Source organism: Octopus sinensis, linkage group LG2, assembly GCF_006345805.1.
Source record: "Octopus sinensis linkage group LG2, ASM634580v1, whole genome shotgun sequence".
NCBI lineage: Eukaryota > Metazoa > Mollusca > Cephalopoda > Octopoda > Octopodidae > Octopus > Octopus sinensis.
In genome coordinates, this window is record NC_042998.1 from 174,978,223 (window position 1) to 174,992,744 (window position 14,522).

At 36.9% G+C, this 14,522-nt stretch overlaps 1 protein-coding gene across 1 annotated transcript in view; it reads left to right on the forward strand.

Moving 5' to 3' along the window:
* Window positions 1-1,070: 1,070 nt before the first annotated feature.
* The window catches only part of LOC115228799 (mitogen-activated protein kinase kinase kinase 2), a 284,061-nt gene continuing 270,609 nt past the window's right edge, over window positions 1,071-14,522 (forward strand). The window contains exon 1 of the mRNA XM_036500463.1: window positions 1,071-1,222. The gene's annotated coding sequence lies outside the window, so the exon portion shown is untranslated. The remainder of the gene's footprint in view (window positions 1,223-14,522) is intronic.

Consider the following 14,522-nt stretch of genomic DNA (forward strand, 5'->3'; position numbering starts at 1 on the left):
TATATATATATATATATATATATATATATTATATATATATATATATATATATATATATATATATATATACACATACATACGGAGAGAGAGAGAGAGAATGAAGAAGTAAGTGGTGAATTTGTGCGGGAAGAAAAAAATGAGACGCTGGAGATAATGTTAGACAACACAGAAGTGAGAGAAAGTAAGTCAAAGAGAGAGAGAGAGGAGAGACAGAGGGGGGAGAGACAGAGCGAGAGAGAGAGAGCGACGTAGGTGTAAAGAGAGAGGGAAACATAAGGAAAGTAAATGTGTGAGAGAGAGAGAGAGAGAGAGAGAGAGAGAGAGAGGGAAACACAAGGAAAGTAAATGTGTGTGTGTGTGTGTGTGTGTGAGAGAGAGAGAGAGAGAGAGAGGAGAAAAAGAAAGAGTAAGAAAGAAAATTAAAAGTTCAGAAAATTGATCATGTACACACACATTCAGAGAAAAAAGTTAGTGAAAGAAAGAATAAAATCCAGACAGAAAGTTTAATTTAGATACATATATAGACGGACAGATAGTCACACATATACGCATAGGATCTTGTATAATTTAGACACATATATATAGACAGTCATACAGATTATAGTATGAATATATGTATATATAGAGAGAGAGAGAAAAAGAGAAATAAAGAAAGTGACAGGCAGACAGATAGAAAGCAACAGAGAAAGTGGATTGATCTATCTAGATATAGTATGTGTAGAGAATGATAGAAAAGAAAACTAATAGTGAAACATTTATTGAGATAGACAGATAGATAGATAGATAGATAGATAGATAGATAGATAGATAGATAGATAGATAGATAGATAGAAAGATAGAGAGAGAGAAAGAGAGATAGATAGACAGAGAGATAGATAGACAGACAGAGAGAGAAAGAGAGATAGATAGACAGAGAAAGAGAGATAGATAGATAGACAGACAGATAAAGAGAGATAGATAGATAGACAGAGAGAGAGAGAAAGAAAGAGTGATAGATAGATAGATAGACAGACAGAGAAAGAGAGATAGATAGATAGACAGACAGACAGAGAAAGAGAGATAGATAGACAGACAGACAGAGAAAGAAAGAAAGAGAGCAGTTCCTTGTTAGCTGAAAACCATGCTTCTCTCGTTGTGACTGGCCTAATTGCACCAACTAAGCAATAGTGTTACGGTGACGTCACTATCATGGCAGCAACACCACTCTGGCTCGGAAGTGAAGGTAAGCCTTTCACCAAAGTTTTTTCTCCTTTTTATATTTACAAAAAACTTTTATACGAAAGAGCCGGTGAGATAGGATGCTACGTAACTCTTTTGCAGTCTCTTATGAATGGTTTCGATTTCTTTGAAGTAGGAAAATAGCGTTAGAAATCGATGTTGTCAAAAAGGAAAAAAAAAAAAAAAGAAAAATTCCTGTTGTTATTCTCAGGAATGTAAAGTTTTAAGTTATCACACGCATATATCATGGACTCATAACAAACACGCAGTCTTAGACACACTGTCACTAACATGCACTCGCCTTTAATAATAAGTTTCATCTGAATCATGTAATATGTCATCTGTTCTCTTCCGCCCTAATCAAAGTTAGAATAGTTTCCCTTATAAAATTGCACTGGAATGATGTAACAGAACTCCAACACAACCATCTAAAGATGCGTTGTGTGTTTGGAGTGTCTCGTTAACTAATTCTCTTTATAATCAGTTTAACAGGTTGTTAATTTAAGATCCACTTTAGAATTTATATGAGACGGTAAAGTGGGAAAATCGTTTGATTTGTATTAATATTATTTTTTGTTAGAAAAGGAAATATCAATAAATATGTCTATTAAGTTTGTCGAGAGGCATAGTAAAGAAAGAAAAACTAGCTAAGATTAATTTGTATTGGCATGCTAAAATAAAATTTAGGGGATTAAATTTCTAGACACTGAATCTCAGAAATCATTATTATTATTTCACATTAGTGTTACACACTTAGTAGGAAGCGTGAATGTCATAATTTGTCATTTACACGCTTCCCGAACAGCTTCATAAACTTTTACGCTAAGTTTGAAAACATTTCGATACACTTAGATTTATAACAAATGAACAATTTTGCGATTGATGTAAAGAAAAAAACATAAAATCTTCTCAGCGTTTTCTTTTTCGCCTCAAGGGCAGCATAAAACACAGTAATATTGTTAAAGATTGTAATTACTCGTAAGATATTTTTCTGTTGCCATAAAAGCTCAAGAGAGATTAATAAACTTTTTACAAATGAAAATCAACTAAAATAAAAAGGGAAAATAGTTAAAACGATATGTTAAATATTTTTGCTACATAATTCAAGTGAGTGAAAATGTGTATATATCAATTTATAATGAATTAGGTTGATATTTATAAATTTTATTATACGTCATTACATATTCATTATAATCTGTTTATGAGGATAGTCAATTCAGAAAGATAATTGATAGTTTTAATGATTATTTTATTAACGTTAGAAGAGTATATTATATTATTAATATCCCACTAGTCGAAATGATGAAATTTGTTACAATCATCATTATTATTATTTAGTTGTAATACGACCGCGTGTTTGAAGATCTCTGTCAGAAATTAATTTTACTCAATAATTGACAGGTCTAAATATTAATGAAGAAACTTCTACTACTTCACGCAGTACACACTATATTCATTTGCGCTTTATATATGAATTCATAGATCCACACGACCACTTGAATCAGATGCTTCAATATTTGTGATAATTTCACATTAATATCAGTGTTTTACAAATAATTTTACTTTCTGAATTCAAATTCCGCTGAGGTCAACTTTGCCTTTCATCCTTTCGGGGTCGATACAATAAATACCAGTTTAGCAATGGGGTCGATGTAATTGACTTGCCCTTTCCTCCGAAATTGTTGGTCTTGTACCAAAATTTGAAACCAATATTTTACAAAATATTTATAGTGAAGATGATAGGAATTACGTGACACTTGCGTCTTTCGCGATGACTTTAGTTAATTGACTTTTAGCAGGATTCGCAATAACTTGTGGATTCGATTCCGCTGAGACTAACTCTTATTGCATTTTTAGAATATAAAGTTCTTCCATACGTACAAAACTGAAAATTTGTCGTGGAAGATGGATCGATATACTCGAGGGGTTGTTTAATATATTGTTATTTATTGAAAGATGAATTTACAAAATCATCAAGTGTTGAGCGTTGTAGAACAAGTACGCGACCGGCAAACGATGTGATTTCAGTCCGCTGGTGAATACACTGCTAATGCTCTCGGGATCGATACGAACATCTCCCCTTCACTTAAAAGCAGAACCTTTGGGCCTAGTCAAAAGGAAATTAGAATTACGAATCAACAACGCGATTACTTCGCAGAATTGTTGGACATCAGATGCTCAACAATTAGCATATAGTATCATCCTTCGACATTCTTGAGTTCAACTTTAGGATAACTTCAATTGCATTCTTTCGGTGTTGACTTTTTTTCTTTACTCGATAACATCCCAAACCACTTCTAGAAAAAAAGGGGTTAAGGGAAAAGTGGGAGTGGTTTTAATACCCTTGATAAAATCAAATTATAGTACATTCACCCCAGCTGTATGTATTTTATGTGTGTGTATGTAGCATGGCCGCAATCAAATGACTAAACCAAAAGAATATATATGAATATATATGCAACATATATATGTGTGTGTGTGTGTGTGTGTGTGAGAGAGAGAGAGATAAAGTTGTCCTCGTGCTTCAGTAAGAAACAAAGTAATATTACAAACTATTCTATGTAAAGTACATGAATTGGCTAACAGGTGAACCTAGATGAAAAGACTGTACCTCAGTTCTACATGCATCGAAATGCGGAAACTTTCGGGTTGAAAATACATTGGTGTATTCATGTAAATGTAATTCACTCCTTTTCAATAAGAACATGTATAAACTACATTTAAATAATCTTTTTGATTACTCTACACCACCCCCACCATCCCTTCCACTACTCGTGTGCATTATTAAATACAGACACACACACTCTCTCAGCTTCATACTCCCGCCTTCAGAAACCTGAGTAAACAATTGCATAAACCAACAAACTTCGACTTACGATATAAGATGAATTTAAAAATTAAAGCGCATGCTCTTCATTATATTGTCTCGACCATCTACGTCTCGAGTTCAAATCCTATCGAAGTTGATTTCATCGCCTGGATACACATTCGGTCAAATTTGTGGTAGAATCATTAACACGCCGGTCAAAATTCTTAGCGGCATTTTTGCCCGTCTTTCCGTTCTGAGTTCAAATTCCGCCGAGGTCAACTTGATTTTTCATCATTTCGGGGGTCAGTGAAATGAGAAACCAGTTGAGCACCGAGATCAGTGTAATCGACTAACCCTCTGCCCCCAAATTTCAGGCCTTCCGTAAATAGCAGAAAGGATTGTTATTGTCACCCAGATTGTACTCTGATGTACACTTATTTGATTCTTGCAGTAAAACAAAGAAACCATTATTAATATTATGTTTGAGGCGGCGAGCTTGCAGAGTTGTTAGCACGCTAGACGAGGTGCTTAGCAGTATTTCGTCCGTCGCTGCGTTCTGAGTTCCGCCGAGGTCGACTTTGCCTTTCATCGTTTCTGGGTCAATAAAACAAGTACCAGTTAAACACTAGAGTCGATGTAATCGATTCATCCCCACCTCCCTCAAGCTACCCTTGTAGCAAAAATTTGAAATAATAATAATAATAATTATTATTTTATTAGTTTATTTGCCAAAGTCCTCTCGTCACACATGCTATGACCTCATCAGCAACTTTCTGTCCCACGTCTCCTCTTGTCCTGCCTGTTTCATTTTGTCAAATTCATGGAATAGGCATGACAAGAGGAGACACGTGGGACGGAAGGTCGTTGAAGAGGTCACAAATAAACTAATAATAATAATAATAATAATAGTAGTAGTAGTAGTAGTAATAAAGCTAAAGTGAAAATCAAATAATGCATGTTTAATCAGCAAAAGATGACCATCCCTGAGTATAACAGTATTCTATGATGTTTATACATCAATTCTTCCCCGCTCTCTCTCTCTTGTACTCATACATGTATATTGTATTGGATTGATCAGGGATCGTCAAAGGGGGTCCGAGGAACCCCTTAGGGGTCAGCGAGGAATTACAGGGGGTTGAATGGGGGTCGGCGTGCGAAAGACTAGCTCACCCAGATGAACTGTTTGAAATACTTAGCGCCATGCTCATACCTCACATTGATTTTTGTCAATTCCAATAAAAGATATTCCAGCAATATGATGCATTAATTTTTCACATTTTTTAACCGTGAAAACAATTTCATAAAAATAGAAAGTTTAATACTGTTTAATACTCTTACACATTGTTTTAGATGTAAAAAGTGTGTCATCTTCAATAGAATTTCTTAATTTGTCGTACATGTGTATTTTAGCAAACATTTTAATTGCCAGCATCAGTATACGGTACGCATTTAAGATGTGGTACGGTAGGGTAGGGTATTAAGATATTTTAAATGATGAGGGTGGTCAATGTGGAAGGAAAAGTGGCTAAAGGAGGTCGAAAAAGCTTGGCGACCACTGCCTTAGGCCTTCGTGACCTCTTAAATCGATATGATGTGAGTGTACGATTATGGGAGATCAGAAAAACGCAATAAATAAATAAATAATAATAAATGAAAATAAAAAATAACGAACAAAAAACAACACTACCAACAATGTGTCGCGGGATTCTGAAGTTTATATAATTAGATACACTAACGAGACAAGTACGAAGAAAGCACACATACATTGCGTCAAAGAAGACACTCACCACTTCTCAACTACTCAACTATTTATCTAAAACAAATATCCGAAGTAGTTTCTTTTTTGTGCTCAGACTAAAAAAAAAAATGGCTTGAAACTTGGAGTGGGTTGATTATTTATATTTTACAGTTAACAACCACCACCACAAGCAACTCGATGTCGAAATGTTCAAATATTTGTGTTGTCTCTGTGACATAGCTTTTTCTTTTTCTTTCCAAAACAATCTATACACACAATATGTTTGTGTGTGTATATATTATACAAATACATGTGTATCATTTAATGTATGTATATGTATTTTTTTATACTAATGAATTGGAGGATCATCCAAGATCGTTCCAGGCTCTCCTAGACTGTTATGATCGATGTTGGTTGATGTCAGTTTGAAATACCGAAGGACCTTGACGATAGGGAGAACATTTCAGATGGTTATTGATGGAGTAATTAGGAAAATGTTTACCATGGAGTTTGTAGGATGAGAAATTGGCGCATCGAGTGTGCCTGAAATGAAGTAGAATGCAATTAATTCAGATGAGCTGAGACTGCTGTGAGAGTATAAACAAATTGTGCACCTGTGGGCAAGTGGACAATAATTTGTTGGTTAAAGTTCTTTTGTCTTCTTTTACGGAAATGGTCGAGGATGTTTGTGTAGCAGAAGTACTGACCTAGATGCGTGAGTTCTCGAGATGTGTTCAGGTCCTCCAAATGATCCAGAATTAAGTATTTTTATTCTTTGAAAAGGAAACCTAGTGCTTGGAATGTCGGTTTGGAAATGTGTTAAGTTGCCACGGAAGATGAGAGGTTCTCATAGCAAACACAGTCGAAGGCATTGTTTTGATGTGTACGCCAATAATGTTGCTTCCGTCGAAATCACTTGTGATGTAAGACAGCAAGTTCCTTTTGGATGTTAGTGGATGGAAGTTACATCGGCGGTCGTCATTGGAAAGAAAGAGAGAGAGAGTAATTTATCCTTTTTTCTATCACCTTTGAGATTTTGTTTATGATTTTAGTAGTTAGAGCCAGTGATTGACTTTTTCGGGTAATGGAACACTATTGCGTGTTTCCGTACATTGGGATAGGTGGCCGTAAAGAAAATTTGAGCAATTTGTTGAGGAAGATAAAATCTAGCTCCAAAGAAAAAGAACAATATCAGGACCTGTTGCCTTGTTTGCTTGGAAGATAGAAGTTCCTGCACTGAGTAACTGTGTGTATGTCTTGGTGAGACAGGTGGAGAAGGAAAGATTGGGAAGTTTTGTTTTTTTTTAAAGCAAAAGAGGCAGCAGTAGGGTGGCTTTATCAGCAGGAGTGCTAATGGGGCCATCTTAGAGGAGTGACAAAGAGAAAGATTCTGCAAGGGGTATTGTATTATCGAGAGGCGAAAAAACTTATATGATCGCTTGAAAGTATCTTCTGCTTTTCTGATGGCTCTCTTATAGGCATTAATGGTCAAACTTAGTAAATCATGCCCAGCAAATAAATTATGTTAAAAGTTAAATGAGCGTGAGTTGCTTCATTTGTTATACACGCAGTCAGCTAGACTACACGACGATGGTCAACAACACCAATACACATCTAACGTCACAATCCCACAACAACGTTTACATCTTCGCGACAGGCTCACATCGTAAAAGCAGCGATCAGATGATCCTATGATGGGACGGATGAGTGGTTGGAGAAAGGCTGAGTTTGGAGGTTCGAAAGAAGACTTGAATTGCGTCGCTCAGGAAGTTAACTTAATGTAGACAGTTAAGAATGGTAAACGATCCTGTTTCTGCGGTCAGCGCTGTCAGTGTGGATGGATGAGCAGGTGCTAAGAGGAATTGTGTGCTTTAGAATTGCTGAACTCTTAAAAAAAAGGGGGAGGTTAGATGAACTGTTGGTGGGATGGTTTCGAAGAGAGGTGTGTGATGAGAGCGGCTTCCAAGTACTTGCAGACACATTTCAAAGAAAGCTGAGGAAGAAGTGTCTACATGGTAATTCAGTCTGCTAAAAGTAGCGACTACATTCCCTCAAATTACACTGTACCAGTCTTCGAAATATGAAAGAGGATAAATTAGACGTGTATATCTGTCTGTCTATCTATCTATCTATCTATCTATCTATCTATCTATCTATCTATCTATCTATCTATCTATCTATCTATCTATCTACCTACCTACCTACCTACCTACCTACCTATCTATCTATCTATCTATCTACCTATCTACCTATCTATCTATCTATCTATCTATCTATCTATCTATCTACCTATATCTCTCTCTATCTATCTATCTACCTATATCTCTCTCTCTCTATCTATCTTACCTACCGATCTCTCTCTCTCTCCATATATATATATGTGTGTGTGTGTGTCAAGATAGTCACTGCTACAACATACATACACACACACATATATATGCATACATAATACACACATCGCGCGTCTGTACATTTGTACGTTTTTGATATGAGTGCGTCAATTTGTATATGTTTAAGTTATATATACATGCAACTATACACGCCCCTCTCTTTCACTCTGTGTATGTGTGCGCGCATGCTATATTAAGTGAGCAGTAATATGACCAACTCAATGTACATGTACGTAGGTGGATGTATTTGTATGTATGTATGTATGTGTATTTAATGTGATCATAAAGTTGGCCAGTCCACTGTACGAGTGTGTGTGTATACAATGTAGTATTCAGAATGTGTGTGTGTATGTATAAATATATAGTAATGTTCAGAAAGTTAGGCAGACTGTCATTGAGAATGTGTGGGAGACTTAACTTATTATCTCACAGGCTTTACTCCTGCACGTGATTCCACGCACACAATCTCACGTTAGTCTTCTTTCCCGTTCTCGTGCTCTATTATCCCCTTGTCTGATTTTTCTTCTACACTTTTTTTTTTTTTTGTTTTCTTTCTCTCTCTCTCTCTCAGTATCTTTAACCTTTTCTGATATTCTCTCATTCTGCGCCTGTCTATCTCGCCTTCTAGCTGTTTATCGTTTCCCCTCTTCTCGGTTTTCTCTTTCTCTTTCTCTACAGGGCTTATCTTTTAGCCCTCCTCCTCTCTCTCACTCCCTTTCATTTCTCACATCCTCTTACATTTTGTATTACATTTTCCAATCATGCCACCTTCCTCTCGTTTTGTTTCTCTCTCCTTTAATGCTGTCTCTCCCTATCTCATCACTTTTTCTATTTATCTATCATTGCACCTCTTTTTCATTCTACCTCCACCTTCTCCTATTCATGTCTCTGTGTTTATAAACTTTTCGTGATTTCTCAGAGGAGCTTCTTGTCAACAAAGTTCTGCTACAGTTGACAATGAAAGGACGAGCAAGCAGACTTGCTCGTGCCGATTCTTTAACTTGTCTCTATGGGACAGCATGTCAGTTGCATACAGTTTCTAATCCCGCTTCCTTCATTTTCTTGGAATATTCTCTTCACAATGACAAGATCATAACAAACATGATCTGGATTCCTGATGGAAGCACTCCGTCGGTTACGACGACGAGGGTTCCGGTTGATCCGATCAACGGAGCAGCCTGCTCGTGAAATTAACGTGTAAGTGGCTGAGCACTCCACAGACACGTGTACCCTTAACGTAGTTCTCGGAGATATTCAGCGTGACACAGAGAGTGACAAGGCCGGCCCTTTGAAATACAGGTACAACAGAAACAGGAAGTAAGAGTGAGAGAAAGATGTGGTGAAAGAGTACAGCAGGGATCACCACCATCCCTGCCGGAGCCTCGTGGAGCTTTAGGTGTTTTCGCTCAATAAACACTCACAACGCCCGGTCTGGGAATCGAAACCGCGATCCTACGACCGCGAGTCCACTGCCCTAACCACTGGGCCATTGCGCCTCCTCTGGATTCCTATACACTATATAAATCAGAAGCTGTGTCTGTCTTGGGTTATTGTAACGCTAAATGTAGAAGAGACAAATAATTCCTAGGTAGGACATCTTTTCTTGACTTTGCAGACACAGCAACACTTTTCTTTTGCGTGTGTAACTTTCTTCAGAAACCTTTTCCGTGGCTGTGTGGTAAGAACCCTGCTTCCCAACCACATGGTTCCGGGATCAGTCCCACTGCGTGACACCTCAAGCAAGTGTCTTCTAATATAGCCTCGTGCCGAACAAAGCCTTGTGAATGGATTTTGGTAGACGGAAACTAAAAGAAGCCCGTCGTATATAGTCTTTTATTCTTTTACTTGTTTCAGTCATCTGACTGCGGCCATGCTGGAGCACCGCCTTAATGAGTTTTAGTCGAAGAAATTGACCCTAAGACTTATTCTTTGTAAGTTTAGTACTTATTCTGTTGGTCTCTTTTGCCGAACCGCTAAGTTTCGGGGACATAAACACACCAGCATCGGGTGTTAAGCGATGGCGGAGGGACAAACACACATACACATACATACATATTTATATATACATTTTTATTCTCTCTCCATTTATTTCCTCATGTTCCTTTCTGTTGAAGAGCGTAGGCTCGAAACATAAAAGACTTTCTCACCTTCCCTAGCGTTAAACTAATACACCTGTCGTCTTTTGTTTTTCTGTAAATTTCAACTATGTATGTATATATATATATATATATATATATATATACACACACGTGTGTGTGTGTGTATTGTTGGTGATTTTCTCCGTCTTCCCTTCCTTGGACCCTTCTTTTTTCTATGTTTCTGACGAAGAGCTCCGCTCGAAACGTTAAATCCTCCTTTCTTTCCTTTCCTGAGCGTCCAATAACACTATACTTGTTCCACATCCTCGTGTTGTGTTTTCTTTCTCTTTGTTCATGTGTAGATTACCTATATATATATATACATAGTTATTTATGACATATTTCATATCACTTATGAATAAGTTCGTATGAATAAAAGATTATTGTTCACAACATATGCAGTTTTAATTTTCCTCTCTGTTGCACAGATACACATATTACATATTATATATTCGTTTAAAAAACAGATTGGATTTATTTACATTTATGAAGAAAAAAAGATACCCTTCCACCCACCCCTAACCTTAACCCTAACCCAACCCTAACTCTAACCCTAACCTTAAAACAGATTAAAATGCAATAGATCGATACTAGGGTCTTAATTATGGGTGGACACTAAAGAGGGAACGGTTTTGTTATCCAGCTCTGTTTACGAGTGACCCCTTAGTTTATGACCACAGGGTATCTTTTTTCTCATAAATAACAGGGACAATTTCATATGACACCGCAAATTATTGTTGTTGACAACGATCTGGAGATATTGAATTCACCTCAACAGACGTCATTGATTGGTTGAAATTGCCGAAATGCAAGAAATTAAAGAACAAATAGCTTACATACTACAGAATTTTCTCAAGAAAGCCAAGAGAAAAAGATGTTTTATAAACAGATTCTACCAGTTTATGAAGTTTAAAAGTGTTTAGTTACAAAGAAATTATTTTAAAAATCTGCCAGTCAAAGCGAAAAGATCCGTTTTTCTTCCCATTTCCAAGAGAAATAAGAAAACTATTGGGGGTCTGATGTCTGGTGCCTTAGCCACTGAATTGTACAACTAATAGTGATCATCAGAAATATCAGACTTGGTAAATTATCTCTGCTAATGCTCAAATAGAGTCTATCTCTTTCCAGTGTGTGTGTGTGGAAAGAGAATTTAACCCTATATACAAGCTGTAACACATTGTTAAGAATAACAAAATCTCCTTCTTCAACCCATAATCTTGTAGTTCAATTCACCTCCTCACAAAATCATTAAACTACAATATAATATAAAAAATATATATACAGGAGATATATAGAGGAGATATAGTTGTGGTTAAGAAGCTTGCTTCTCAGCCTCATGGTCTTGGGTTCAGTCCCACTGCACAGCACCTTGGGCAAATGTCTTCTACTTTAGTCTCAGGCTAACCAAAGCCTTGTGAGTGAATTTAGGTGACAGAATTGTGTGTGTGTGTGCGCGCCCTTTTAGACATCATGTGATGGTTGTAAACGAACATCATCTTCATACAAGTGTTGTTCATTTTCAATCTGTGAAAAACATGTCTGACCATAGGGAAACAGGTGAGGGTTGACTGCAGAAAGGGTATCCAGCGATAGAAAATTTGCTTTAACAAATTCCATTTGACACATGCAAGCATGGACAAATGGATTTTAATGATGGTCATCAAATGAATTCAACACATGGTCATCAAATGAATTCTTGGAAATTCTACATTTTCACAATTGATTAACTTTACAGTAACAGTCATTATAGGCATAGCCTTGATGAAAGTGTATATACATCCTGTAATAAAATCACCTAATATGCCACAAAAACACATTGAAATGTTTCAGTTGGCCTGCACAACTTAGGTCTTTTACACAGCCCACAAAGTAAATCTAGAGGGACAGTGTGACTACATGTTCCCCACTAAGACACATTCCCTGCATCCTAGATGAATAAACAAGTTTTTCTTAAAAACATTTTTTTTATATACCCAGGACTATTCCCCATTTTTTTAGGAGGGGGTAGCCACAACATGACACACACCAGGCATTCATTTCCCAGCTCAAAGAGGCGAGCCCTGTTCTATGCTCAGGTCAAGGCATAAAACGCAACCCCCCCAATATCAGCAGTGGGACCTGACAGCATATGCTGGTTTACCCCTGCCACATCATGCTGGTTCTGTACCACTTTGAGCAACATCAAATTCACTCATCCATCCACAAACACTCTCCAAGCTTTCCTGTCATTTATAAATTCTCTTGCCTCTCTCACTCCAACACCTCAAACCACCAAAGCTTTCCTCACTCCATCCATCCTCACAAACTGAGTTCTGCCTCTGGTTCTGCTGCCTACCACTTCTGCTATCATCACCCTCCTTACCATCTGCTCCTCATCCATCCTCTCCATGTGGCCAAACCACCTTAATATCCGTCTATCTATTTTGGTTGTTAAAAACATAACTACGTTATTGAGATTATTCTGTCAAATGTAATGCATGTTATTTGCATTTTTTGAAATTATCATGGTTTCAATGATTCTTTTCTTTTATTCTTTTACTTGTTTCAGTCATTTGACTGCGGCCATGCTGGAGCACCGCCTTTAGTCGAGCAAATCGACCCTGGGACTTATTCTCTGTAAGCCCAGTACTTATTCTATCGGTCTCTTTTGCTGAACCGCTAAGTGACGGGGATGTAAACACACCAGCATCGGTTGTCAAGCAATGCTAGGGGGACAAACGCACACACACACACATACATATATATACATATATACGACAGGCTTCTTTCAGTTTCCGTCTACCAAATCCACTCACAAGGCATTGGTCGGCCCGGGGCTATAGCAGAAGACACTTGCCCAAGATGCCACGCAGTGGGACTGAACCCGGAACCATGTGGCTGGTTAGCAAGCTACTTAACACACAGCCACTCCTGCGCCTGATGTGATTCTTTATTTTAGAATGACATTGCAGGGTAGGTGTGAGAGGTCAGATCTGGTCAGTTTGAACATAAAACAAGTTGAAATTTGAGTCAGATACAGCTTCTCTAAATGCTAAAGGGATATGTGTGTGTGTGTGTAGAAAGATAGATATGCATATATATTGCTGTTTTCAAGGAAGGTAATATTTCCCCGTGGCCAGACAAGACATTGTGTGTGTGTGTGTGGGTGTGTGAGAAAGAGAGAGAGAAAAAGTTTAGGTGCATAAATGCATGCACACCTGTGTACATATATGTGTATGAGTGTGAGATTCGAATACTAGACATTTTCCATAAAATGTACATGTAAAGCTATGCGTTACAAACCAACCGCCAAAATTCCTGGTCACCTTTGTTCTGACAAAACCAGTTGAAATAAGGAGAAATAAAGAAAAGGTTTTTATTAAAAATTACAAATCACAACTGAATAAGCTATAACAACATTTCAGAGATATTAGACCACTGGAGTCCACATTCTCACACAATTCTATAGACAACCATATCCACAACTTAGTGTTACTCTTGTGCATGCAAGTAAGCTGTTTCTCTATTTTTATTACATAATCTGTCAACCTGTTGTTGATACTGTCACATGACCCATTCACTGGATTGACACAAACTTGACTTTTGGTGCATTTATTGTGCATTACAGTCAAGTGACCTACTACATGGACATAACACACAATTGTTATTCATGCTCTCAAATGACATATTTACTTGACTAGTGCAGCCTTAACTTCTGATGCAACTGTGATTGGATCACATGACTTTTTACTCTCATGACCAATCGAATTCTACCAGTTGAGACAAACACAGCATAGTTCTAAGTCACTCTATCTCACACTACTTTTGAAAAATCATGAAATTGTGAAACTGGTTAAGCAAATGTAAATATATAATTTTAAAGATTCCAAGTGCATTTTCAACTTCTACTTTTATAAATATGTATATAAAATTAAAAAGTCAATAAAAGAAAATGGAGAAGAAAAAATAAAAAGATGCTTGGTTAATTTTATTTGTATTACAACTGGAAAAGTAATGCAAGTTAAAAGATTAAATGATATGCCTATAAGAACAAGTATAAGAGGAACTGGAACAAGTATTGTTTTGTTAATTAGTTCCTTCAAGCATAGGGATATCCTCCAGAGAAACATCCAAATTCTCTCCATTTTATCCAGCTGGATCTCAATATTAATATATATAATAAGATTTATATGTATATTTAAATATGTATGTATAGATATTAATAATGTTCACATTTCATACATCTATTA